Genomic DNA, 13,195 nt, shown 5'->3' on the forward strand with positions numbered 1-13,195 from the left:
TAATCAGTAGGGGATTTGTGTCCCCTTGTGGGTGGAATTCAGCTTGGAGCGCTTGTGGTTTGGAGTTCCAATGTGTGACATGGCCTATGTATGCTGAGCAGCAGATGAATGCATTCCAAATGGTGAAAGATTTGGAGTCGCTGTGGAGTTGAGATTGGATTACAGAAGCTGAGCGGAGAGGTTTGTTGGGAGATGAATAGCAAGAGCTATAAATTTGTGATGGAGATTGATAATGAGGTGGGGAAGAAGGTGAGAGAAAGAGTGAACAGAGCGTGCTAGCTGTGAAGGAGAGTGGATCTTCATTTACTGCATTTCAACGCTTGATTGATGATATATGTATCAATTTAGAAACAAATTAGGCCATGAATTTCATGTTGGATTTCTATTGTCATGTTTGATCTCTTTAAGTTTTTCATGTTTGATTTGTAAGAGATTCTGAGTTTAATAAAGCAATTTCAGAAACTATCCCTACCCTTTTACTAATATTCAAACTCATGACAACTGTTGAACATTTAATAAAATTCTGAAATAATAAATTAAATGAACAACACCACCGCCCACCCCATACCCTCCTCGCATCAATCTCCAGACATTACCCACTATCCATTCCACCACCGTTTATTATTTCACTCCTAAATTAATCATCTATCAGGCCCCACATACCGTAGGCCACCTTTTAAACCTTACCACACACAAAAACAAAGTTTTCAAACAAATCATTTAGTTAACCAACACAAGCAACCATCGAATTCACTATAAAACAATCAAATCCATGAAAACAAAGCAGAAAAAAAAAGATAGGAAAAAATGAAGAGAGGAAAATATAAATTAGATTGGATTGTCTAATATTGATTGGCAACATTAAAATTGAACCCTTTATTCTTATTAATTTACTATCCTATTGCTTTCTATTTCCTCCTATTCCTAATTCGGTTCATCCTATTCTTATTCATATTCTAGTTATGTTCTTGTTCTTGTTTCTATTTCTATTCTAATTCTTGATCTTATTATAATTCCAGTTTTATTCTAATTTTAGTTCTTACTCTAATTTCGGCTCCAATTTTTATTCCGATTTTACTTCTATTTTGACAATTATTCTTGTTCCGGCTCCTATTCTTATCTATTCCTATTCATATTTTGTTTCCTATTCGTATTTCGGTTCCCATTCATATTTCGGTTCCTATTCGAGTTTCAGTTCTTATTGTTATTCCAAGTGGTATTTATATTCTGGTTTCCATAACCAATCCCATTCCCGTTCCAAATCCGAATCCATTTCCCTTTCCTATTCTCACTCCGATTCCATTTCCAATTTTTATTACAAGAAATGTCACGAAGGAAAAGAAAAAGGATACTTCATCTTCTCTCGTAACTTGTTGAAGATTGTGATATCATGCTGGAAATGATAAAGTTGACAGAAAATTCGAATTGCATGTTTTGCCGCTGCCATTTGAACTTCCACTGTGCATGGAGAAACAGTTTTTTGGTTACTATTTAGAATGATTTCAGTGATGTGCTTAGGTGAATTAGGTTTGATTAAGTGATGTATTTGATAGGTTTGTACGTCCATTGGTTGAATGTGCCTTGTTCAAATTTTAAATTTGCAAAACTTAAGGTGAAACAGTGGGGGTTCTTGTATGAATTATCCTTGTTTTTTGAATGCAAAACAAAGCATTTCTTCAGCCTTCGTTTTGTCTCTCTTTCATCAGTTTTCTCTCTTGTATTCTCTTGCAAAAACCAACAATTGGTATTAGAGCTCATACTGATCTGAAAGGGCCTGATACACTCATTTTCTTTATCCAACCTTTCAACCCCTGTTACAGCATCTTCACTGTCAAACTCCAAATAATTTGTTTTAATGGCACAACCTACGACTTCTTTTACTCCTCCAGTCTTCAATGGCGAACAATACCACATGTGGGCTATCAAGTTGAAGGCATTCCTTTGTGGAATAGGCCTGTGGCAGTATGTGGAGGAAAATCGTCAACCACCTCAATTAGGACCAAATCCCACCCTGAATCAGATCAAGATACATGAAGAAGAAGCTATCAAGCACCGAGAGCCCTATCTCACATCCATGCAGCCGTAACTGGCATTGTTTTCACAAGATTATGGCATATGAAACACCAAAGGAAGCATGAGATTAGTTGAGAGAATAGTTTATGGGAAGTGACACAACAAGAGGCATACAAGTGTTGAACTTGAGAAGGGAATTTGAAATGCTAAGAATACAAGAAACCGAGAAGGTAGGGGAGTATGTTGACAAGTTGTTGAGTGTGGTTAACAAAATTAGGCTGCTTGGGGTGGAGTTGACTGATAGAAGAATAGTAGAGAAAGTGTTGGTGAGCTTACCCGAAAGATTTGAGTCCAAAATCTCTTCTCTTGAAGACTTTAAGGACCTGTCTCAAATCACTCTCACTGAGCTGGTCCATTCCTTGCAAGATCAAGAGCAGATGAGACTTTTAAGACAAGAAGATGCAAGTGAAGGTGTTATGATTGCAACTCACAAAAGGAAGTTTGTGTAAGGAAGCAATAAGAGGAACGCTGGAGACAAGAAGGGGAAGGAAAAGGCCAACAATCAATGGAACAAATCAGGTGGGATGAAGGAGTATCCATCGTGTTCTCACTACAAGAAGAAGGGACACTCAGAGAAAAGGTGCTAGTTCAAGTCAGGAATCAAATGCAGGGCCTGCAAGCAATTTGGCCACATAGGGAGAGTCTATAACAATAAAGGAGAACCTTCCCAGTAGCAAGCTCGAATGGTTAAAGACCAGCAGCAAGGCCCAGAAGCTGAGCAATTGTTTATGGCATCCTACTGCGCAACTTCACTTTGCAATGAGACTTGGTTGATTGATAGTGGTTGCACCAACCACATGACTCTGAATTTGCAAAGCTTCATCAACTTGGACAAGGCATATTAGTCCAATGTTAAGATATGGAATGGAGAGTTTGTAGATGTCAAGGGCATAGGCGATGTGGTTGTGTAAACTCAATTAGGTACCAAGCTGATTTCTAACGTTCTTTATATTCCTGAAATAAGACAAAGTTTACTTAGTATAGGACAAATGTTAGAGAGAAACTATGTACTACATTTTCAGTATCAATCTTGCAAAATTTTAGATAGTGAGGGCTGTGAACTTATGAAGGTTAGAATGATGGGAAAAAAGCTTCCCCACTAACTGGAAAAAAATCAGAATTTAAGGGTCATAGTGCTAAGGTAGATGAATAAAAAATATGGCATTAAAGATTTGGCCATTTTCACTACCATGGCCTTAAAGAAATTCAAACCAAACAACTGGTGCAAAACATGCCTGAAATTGATGAAATCAAGTCTGCATTCTTGAATGGTTGGCTCAATGAAGAGATTTATATTGAGCAATCGGAAGGGTACCAAGTCAAAGGTCAAGAGAACAAAGTATATCTTTTAAGGAAGGCTTTGTACGGCCTAAAGTAGGGTCTTAGAGCCTAGTACAGTAAGATCAATGATTATTTGATCAATTTGGGTGATTTGAGGAGCCCCAATGAGCACACCTTATATGTGAGAGAGTTGGAAGGATAATTGATTATTGTCTCACTCTATGTAGAACAATCAGGTTGCTACTTGCTTTGGCAACACAATTTGGGTGGAAAATCTCTCAATTGGATGTCAAGTTTGCATTCTTGAATGGTTGCCTTAATGAAGGCTTAAATTCAAGCTCTCTCTCTCAAAATTTTCATAGGATTTCAAGTTGAATTTCGAAGGAGATCACCATCCACACTTAAAGAACTTCAATTTCAGGGTTTAAGGTGAGTTTCAAAACCCTAGTTGTTCTAATTTTAGTTAAAAGAGAAATTCATAAGTGGTTATGTGTGTAAGGTAGAAAGGGTGAACCTTTGGAGCTAAGGAGGAGTGTCTTTGTGCTTTGAATACTAAGGTAAGGAAAAAATATCCCTTATGACTACAATTGATAACACCTAGGGCTGATGAAGCTTATATCTATTTATGTTAATTTGAGTGTGATGCTATGCTTTGGTTATGGATGTGTGCGTGTGTTGATGGGTGTATGTGTGCATATGGAGGATGTTTATGCTAATTAAGAGATTTGTAGTTGGACGATGTTTTGGTACTTTTTGGTTTTGTAAAAAGGGAGGTTTTTATGGCCTTTTATACTTAGAATGATATGGTAAGTACTATGAATGTGATATGGTTAAAAATGAATAGAATTCAAATTTTGCTTTTTAAGACTTATATTGTACATGCTTCACTGAATCAGTCATAATTAAAGTTATAAAATTCTGACTGAGCTGATTCTTGAAGTATTAAAAATTTGAGAAATAGATCTAAAACTTTTATGTGTTAGCCAAAAATCAATTCAAATTGGAAGATGAGGAAAAAATTGCTTGAATAGTGACGAACTATATGGCACCACCTCCTTAAGTAAAATTCCCATTTTTTTTTTTTATAATTTTTGATAAACCACTGAATAATCTTAATGCTGAAATTCCTTGTGTTGTATTAGAAATCAAATGAATTAAGCTAATGAATTTAATAGGAAAATATTCAAGTTATTGAGTTTTGCTAAATTGATTGATGAATTGTGCAATTGGCTAAGGGTACATGTTAAATGAATGAATTGTATAATTGAGCATGGGAGATGTTATCCCATATATTTACATTCATAATGGTAATGCATATAGCTTATTTAGTTGACTTATGAAAACATTTATGAAATGTTAAAGAATGAATTCCATGATTCTCTTGAGGTATAAACCAAGATCAGAGGAATGAAATCTTTGTGGAAACCATGAGCCCTTTGAGGTCACGACCAAGAACAAGGTAATGGTTCAAATGAATCCGATCGGATAATAAAGACTAATGAAAACATCAAGTACAAAGACAAAAGAAATAGGCATGCCATGTTTATGAATATTGCATAAGTCATATATGTTTTATGTTATATTATGTATGGTTATGTTATGACTTATGTGTGCGAGGAAAGTTCAAAGCGTATGACATGTTTTATGAAGTTGATAATGTCAATGAATGAAGGTCATGTCTTGTAGGTAGGTAAAGGTAAGGTCCTGAGTAATATGATTGTATAATGAACCTTAATAGTTTATGAACGACCATATTCCCTTACTAAGCGATTAGCGCTCACCCCACAAAATTTTTTAAAATGTTTTGTAGGTAAGAATTGAAGCTTGAAGCTGGGAGAGGCTACTAGGGAATGACATGCGCATGAAGGAATGCTTTTGCTATGTTTTGAATTTTTGTCATAAAATAACATCAAATGGTTTTTTGGTTTATGGATGTTGAAGTAAATATGTTTTAATAAACCTAGTATGACCATTTCCTTGTCAAATGAATGAAAAAGGTTAAATGATATGGATATGGGATGTTTAATATCATTCTTTTCAAAAAAAAGAAAAAAAAAATAGGCAAAAGTATATGTTTTAAAACAAACTCATTTCCTAGGTGTGTCTTTTCTAGGTTCTCATTGGCCAAAAGATACTTAGGAAATACCCAGCTAGGGAGAGTTTTTACACATGGTATGGAGTCAAACCAGTCGTGGACAATCTAAAGGTCTTTGGAAGTATTTGTTATATTCTTGTTCCAGCAGTCAAAGCTAGATGACAAAGCAATTATAGGGATACTCATTGGATATAGTAATCAATCGAAGGCTTATAAAGTGTACATTCCAGAAACTAAGAAGATCCATATTACTAGAGATGTTAAGGTTGATAAGAAAGGTGTTTGGAATTGGGAGGAGAACAAAGTTGATGAAGATGCAAGACGATGGTTGACTAAAGCTGCTGGTGGTAATTTTTTTGGAGAAAATGAAAGTGAAGCTGAAGAGGAGTTCCCGATTAGAGGTACCAGATCTTTGGCTGAGGTGTATGAGAAGTGCAACATGGTTGCACTTGAACCAACAAGCTTCTTTGAAGCAGCAAAATCAGAAGCTTTGAGAGTTTCTATGCTGGAGTAGTTAGCAATGATAGAGAAAAATCAGACCCGGAAACTTATGGACAGACTAGAGGATAGAGTGATTCAAGTCGAGTGGATTTTCAAGAGGAAACTTAATCTGGATTGTTTAGTTCATAAGCATAAAGCTAGGCTGGTTGTTAAGGGTTTTGCTCAACAATATGGAGTTGATTTTCAAGATACATTTGCACCCATGGCTAGACATGATACAATCAGGTTGCTACTTGCTTTGGCAACACAATTTGGGTGGAAAATCTCTCAATTGGATGTCAAGTTTGCATTCTTGAATGGTTGCCTTAATGAAGAGATTTATATTGAGCAACCGGAAGGGTACCAAGTCAAAGGTTAGGATAACAAAGTATATCTTTTAAGGAAGGTTTTGTATGGCCTAAAGTAGGCTCTTAGAGCCTGGTACAGTAAAATCAATGATTATTTGATCAGTTTGGGTTATTTGAGGAGCCCCAATGAGCATACCCTATATGTGAGAGAGCTGGAAGGAGAATTGATTATTGTCTCACTCTATGTAGATGACCATCTTATCACTAGAAGTAGTCCAAGTCAGTTGAATGAGTTTAAAGAAGCCATGCATTGTGAATTTGAAATGACAGACCTGGGAGAAATGTCCTACTTCCTTAGTATGGAAATCAGTGAAGTTTCATATGGGATTTTTGTCAATCAAAGGAAGTATGCTAATGAAGTTCTTAAAAGGTTTGGCATGGATAAGTGCAAATAAGTGGATACTCCATTGGTTGCAAATCAGAAATTGAGTAGAGAAGATGGGGCTGTGAAGGTAGATGAGGGTCTATATAGAAGTTTAATAGGTTGTTTGCTATACTTAACAACAACCAGGCCTGATTTAATGTTTGCAACAAGTCTTCTCTCCAAGTTCATGTGCCAATCAAGTGAAATGCATCTCAAGGCAGCCAAGAGGGTGTTGAGATATATTAAAGGCACTCCTGAATTTGGTGTGTGGTTCAAGAGGTCTAAAAATTTTTAGCTTGTTGGATACTAAGACAGTGATTGGGCTGGATCCATTGATGTTATGAGAATTCAGCTGTTATTTGTTGGCTGTCCAAAAAACAAGAAACTACAACTTAGTCCATAGCGAAGCAAAATATATTTCTGCTGCTGCCGTGAACCAAGCCATGTGGCTTAGGAAAATTCTGAATGATTTAAAGCAGCCTCAAATAAGGCCTACTATGATTTTTTGTGGCAATCAATCGGCAGTATCTATGGCCAAAAACCCAGTTCTTCATGGTCAAACCAAACATATAAAGATACAGTTTCATGTTGTGAGGGAAGCAGAACAAGATGGAGAAATTGAGCTGATTCATTGCCGAGGTGAAGAACAAGTTGCAGATATCATGACCAAGGCTTTATCCAAAGCCAAGTTTGAATATCTAAGGCTCAGACTTGGTGTTTCCAACAATGATATCAAGGAAGAGTGTTGAAGATTGTGATATCATACTGGAAATGATAAAGTTGACAGAAAATTCGAATTGCATGTTTTGCTGCTACCATTTGAACTTCCACTGTGCATGGAGAAGCAGTATTTTGGTTATTGTTTAGAATGATTTTAGTGATGTTTTTAGGAGAATTAGGTATGATTAAGTGATTTATTTGATAGATTTGTATGTGCATTAGTTGAATGTGCCTTGTTCAAATTTTAAATTTGCAAAACCTTAGGTGAAACAATGGCAGGTTCTTGTATAAATTATCCCTATTTTTTGAATGCAAAACAGAGCATTTTTTCAGCCTTCATTTTGTCTCTCTTTCATCAGTTTTTTCTCTAGTATTCTCTTGCAAAACCAACAAGGACATTCATATTTTTCTCCCATTTTTTTCATTTTGGGCTCAACTATGTGACAGTAGAGAATACCATACTTATTCAAGGACTTTACCATGTACAGACCTAATTCTTTTGGATTCGAGTCCCCAGATTCATTATAATCAGCAAAGGGAGAAAGCATAATCCCAACCTTCTCTGCTCCTATCTTGTTTGCAATAGCTTCAACTATCTCCAAAGCACACCAACAATGGTTCTCCAGGGATCCACCATACTGGTCTATCCAGTCATTCACTTGATCCTTCATAAATTGGTCAATAATGTAACCATATGCACCATGAATCTCAATTCATCGAAACCTATCGACATGTACACAACATTAGCAACCTGAATCTAAAGACTAAATGTGGGGTGATAAATGATCATTCCTTTGATTTAATTGGTTGCAGTATTATGGAAAAAAAATTATGTTTTAATTTGAGAAAAAAATTATTGGCCTCAATAGCATTCCTTGCAGCAAGCCTGGAATTATTCACAATTTGAGGAATTTCATATGTCCTTAATCGCCTCGGAGGTGCAAATTGTGTAATGTCAATGTCATTGGATCGAATTTGACATGTCAATGGCTTGTCTGTACAAGAGATTAGAGCTTGACCATTGGGCTGAAATTCTAAATAGACAAGAGAGGGAGAACTCATAAAGATCTATAAGCTAAAGCATGTATAAAAGAAATATACCATTAAAAATCCGAAATGAAAAGGTAAGAAGTAAGCATTTCTTTCCCTGTGCTAACTTATTCTCTCAAGTTACGTGCAATTAAATCTTTCTCCACTTCATAACAAAATAAATTGTAGTTGGGGTGTTCAAAACCAGTTAACCGAACCGATTTTTCAGTTCAACAATTTGCTTGAACTGAAACCGAACCAGTTAACTAAAAAACCGATTAGTAAAAATCGGTTAACTGGTTTTGAACCAATTTTAGTTTAATATTTTATATATTTTTTTAATTTAATATTTTTATACTAAATCGGATTTTTTTAGTTTATATTTTAATTTAATATTTTTATAATAAACTGGTTGGCAAAACCAATTTTGGTTAACCGTTTCCCACATTCTCCCAAACCGGTAACCGAACTAAAAATTTGGTTTTTTTAATTTTTTTTTAACCAAAACAGAACTAGTTTTTCAGATAATCGAAAATTTGTTCGGTTATTGGTTTAGTTTGGTCAGTTTTTGCACTTTTTTTAACACCTCAAAACTGTAGAACAAGAGCTTACAAACAAAAAAGAATAACAATCTTTCCATTATCTGCTTTCCGTAAATCTAATATAAAATTTCTATGCTTAACCTTGAAAAACCCCAAATTACAAAAGAAGTCTATAACATTAATCTTGTGATTCAATGATCACAATGAATAAACCTTTAGTTGAAACTCTTCACACATGCCAAACCTGATAAAAGAAGATCCCACCTTTGGCATGAACAACATCCATGAAAAGAAACAGTTAAGGTCGAGAGAGAGAAGAGGAAGAAAAATCTAGAAAATTCCTATATTTGATTTGTATTTCATTAAGAGTAAAGTAGCTACAGTGATAGTTGTGAAACAGTATCAAGAATTTAGAGAAAAGTGAAGAAGAGAAAGAAAAATTGGATTTTACTGCTGTTTTTAACTGAACTAACTAACAAGGGAATCATTTTTCCTTTTTGTACAATTCAAGCTAACACAACAAGCTAACATTCCTTTATAAAGTAAGACGACATCACTTAGGTAAAGTTTAGTTTGCGCCTACTACTTGACACTTTTGCATTTACATCCTCTTTGGTCAACACTTCCCCTCAAACTAAATTGGGGAGTTTTAGTGCTTTCACATTTGATCTTGACACTTTTGCATCTACATCACTTTTTGGTCACCACTTCCCCGCAAACCAAACTGGGACAATATAATACTTTTATAGTCGCATCTTTTAGTCAATACTTTTAGTAGTAACTCAGTGAAGTACAACAACACCATCAGGAGCTTCTCAGTGTAGCAATAGATCCTAGCATCAATGCAGGACATCAATGTATTATGTAGTTTGCAATGTGCCATAAAAGAAAAATGAATCCTGTTGAAAACAAGGCTGAGGAGCTGAGTAGTTGTATATGTCCAACTTCATACTTTCATAAATGAAATGAAATGACCACAGATAAAAAAAGACTGAATCTAGAGCAGATTTTAGAATATTGTTTAGGCTGATGCTTTAATCTTAAGCAAGCTGCTACTTTCAGTTTTTTTCGTAATCCACTGCAGAACAATTTTTGGTTGTGTTCATCTGGTAGCATCAATTATCCAACTCTGAATGATGATAGAGTCTCCAGCATACCAAGGTCAATAACCTTAATTGCACAAGGTCAGTATCCTATATTACACTTTGATAGACCAGAAAGCATAACTCCAGCAACAAACCAGAAGCATACCATACCAAGATCAGTAATCTTCATTGCACAAGGTCAGTAACCTGTATTGCATTTTGACAGACCAAAAATAAAAGAAACACTTCATATTAAAAAGAGAAATCAAAGGCAGCCATATGCATATCAAGAAGAGGAATCATGGGAAGCAACATGTAGCTTATGTCTTAACTAAGAAAACTATGCAACAGACAAGGGTTTGGTCAGTAAATTAGCAGTTTGAAGCTTTAAGGGCACATATTGGACAACAAGACTTTTGGCCAGGACTTGTTCTCTAATGTAGTGAGCATTTATTTCTATATGTTTAGTTTTTGTATGAAAAACGAGATTCAAAGCTAAGGTTCCTGCACTATCATTGTCACACCAACTAACAGGAGTTATATAAGGTGTGATCCCTAGTTTAGTAAACATGCTTTGCAGCTAAGCCGCTTCTATAGCAGTTTGTGCCAAGGCTTTGTATTCTACCTCAGTGGAGGATAAAGCAACTACCTTTTGCTTTATTGAACTCCATTGAATCAAGTTAGGGCCCAAGTAAACACAATACCAACTAGTTGACCTTCTATCTTCAACATTGCTACCCCAATCTGCATCAACATAGCATTCCCCATGTAAGGAGCTTGCTGGCTTGAATTGTAGCCCAAAATTTAGAGTCCCTTTGATGTACCTAAATACTTTTTTGCAAGCTTGCCACTGTAAATCAGTATGGGCTTGTAGAAATTGACTAAGCCAATTAACAGTGAAGCTAATATCCAGCCGAGTAAGGGTTAGGTATTGTAAGGCTCCTACGGTGCTTTTCTACAAGCTTGGATTATCAAAAAGTTCACTGTTATTGCTGCTTAGTTTGGTACCGATGGCCATAGGTGTGGAGCAAGGATTAACTTCAATCATTTTGGTCTTAATAAGCAGGTCAGAAGCATATTTGGACTATCTGAGGTGAATGCCAAAATGTGACGTGGTTGTTTCCAATCCTAAGAAGTACTTTAGAGAGCCTAAAGTCTTGAGTGCAAATTTCATTGAAATCCTTCACCAGTTGACCAATGTAGATTAAATCTGACCCTATTATGAGGATATCATCCACATACACTAAGACATAAATGAAACCAATGAAACCAATTTGCAACTTGAGAATGAATAGGCTAGAATCAGACACTGAATTTTTGAATCCTTTATCTTGAAGGGAAATTTTCAGCTTATCAAACCAGGCTCTAGGAGCCTATTTGAGTCCATATAAGGCTTTGTACAATTTGCATACAAAGGAAGGTTGAATAGCTGATTCAAATCTTATTGGTTGCTTCATATATATTGTCTCATTGAAGGTGCCATTGAGAAAGACATTATTCATATCAATTTGCTGCACATCCCAAGCAACAGATTTACATTGCCAACAGATTTGGTGAGAACATCACAGAACTTTGATAGGTTAAGATCAACTTCAAGTGAGCAAGCTGGTAGGTAACAATCTGAACTAACTATTGGAAGTTTTGATACTGGGTGAGGACTTTCTGGTGAAATTGAAGTGAGGTGAGGGCAGTTTGGTTCAGGGAAGCCAATATGTGTGTTAGATGTAGGACAATTTTGTTAAAGGAAGCTAATATGTGGGCTGAATGTAGAGTGAGATATGTTTGGTTTTGTTGAGCTAAGTGGTTCAGGTAAGCTGGTATGTGTGCTGAATGTAGAAGAAAAGCTTTCTGGTTTAGTTGAGTTATATGGGTCAGGTAAATTGGTATGTGGGCTGAATGTAGAGTGGGATCTGTTTGGTTCTTGAGCTAAGTGGTTTAGATAAGCTAGTATGTGTATTGGATGTAGGAGAAAGGCTTGTTGGTTCAGTTGAGCTATGTGGTTCAGGTAAGGTAACATGGGAAGTCAATGGGGAAGAATTAATGTTTATTGCTTTAGAATGAGTACCAACTGTTGTATTGTGTAAAGGAGATTAAGATTTAGAGCTAGCTGTTGTTTGTGCAATAGATGCAGTAGAAGAAAAAGCATTGTGAACAATGACACAGAGTAAAATAGAGGAACTATTGGTTTGAAGGTCAAGACTAAGAGTAGACACACTTGCATTATCATCAAAGGTACCAATTGAAAAAGGAAATTCTATCTTATTGAATTTAACACTCGGGGTAATGAAGATCTCACCATCAACTCTAAGACATTTGTACCCCTTGTGTACTAAACTATAGCCTACAAAGACACACTTGGAAGAGTGGAAGTCAAACTTATGGCTATTGAAATTTCGCAGAAAAGAAAAACAAGTACATCCAAAAACTTTAAGGTTACCATAGGAAGGAATAGTTTTGAAAAATTTGAAATAAGGTGTGTCATTTTGAAGAACCTTAGTAGGCATCCTATTAATGAGAAAGGCTGCAGTTTCAAAGGCTAACTACCAATATTTTAGAGGCATGGAGGCATGAGCAAGCAAGGTGAGTCTTGTTTCTACCATGTGTTTATGTTTTCTCTCACTTCTGCCATTCTATTGGTGGACATAACCACACAAGTGTCTGTACTAGATACCAATATCATGAAGATAAGAGAGAAGAGCTTTGTACTATCCTTATTGGTTAGATTGAAGACATTTTAATTTGGTGCCAAATTGTCTTTCAGCAAGGCGATGAAACTTAATAAAAATGGACTTAACCGCAGCTTTTTTCCTAAGAGAGAACAACCATGTTTACTTACTAAAATCATCTAAAAATTGGACATAAAATTTGAAGCATTCAACTAAAGAAACAGGGGCTGGTCCTAATCTTTTATGCCAAATTATGTATTGGTGGGAATGCTTGTCCAGTGTTAAGCAATTAGCATTTGAGACATCAAATTCACATTTAACAGAATTAAGATTATGAATAGAATCAAAAGTTACAAGACTAGAATTCGCACTAGAAGAATAAAAAATCAAAGTTTTAGTGATAAAAGGGATATTACAATGTGAGCTAGTAACAGTTTGATTGTTATTAGAACTGATGATAGACTAATTATTGTTCGAAGTACTAGTTGCTTG

At 35.7% G+C, this 13,195-nt stretch overlaps 1 pseudogene; it reads right to left on the reverse strand.

Annotated features, from left to right (window-relative positions):
* Positions 1-7,710: 7,710 nt before the first annotated feature.
* LOC116145659 lies at positions 7,711-9,238 on the reverse strand (annotated as a pseudogene).
* Positions 9,239-13,195: the final 3,957 nt, after the last annotated feature.

The sequence above is a fragment of the Pistacia vera genome, unplaced genomic scaffold, assembly GCF_008641045.1.
Source record: "Pistacia vera cultivar Batoury unplaced genomic scaffold, PisVer_v2 Contig464, whole genome shotgun sequence".
In the NCBI taxonomy this organism is placed as follows: Eukaryota; Viridiplantae; Streptophyta; class Magnoliopsida; order Sapindales; family Anacardiaceae; genus Pistacia; species Pistacia vera.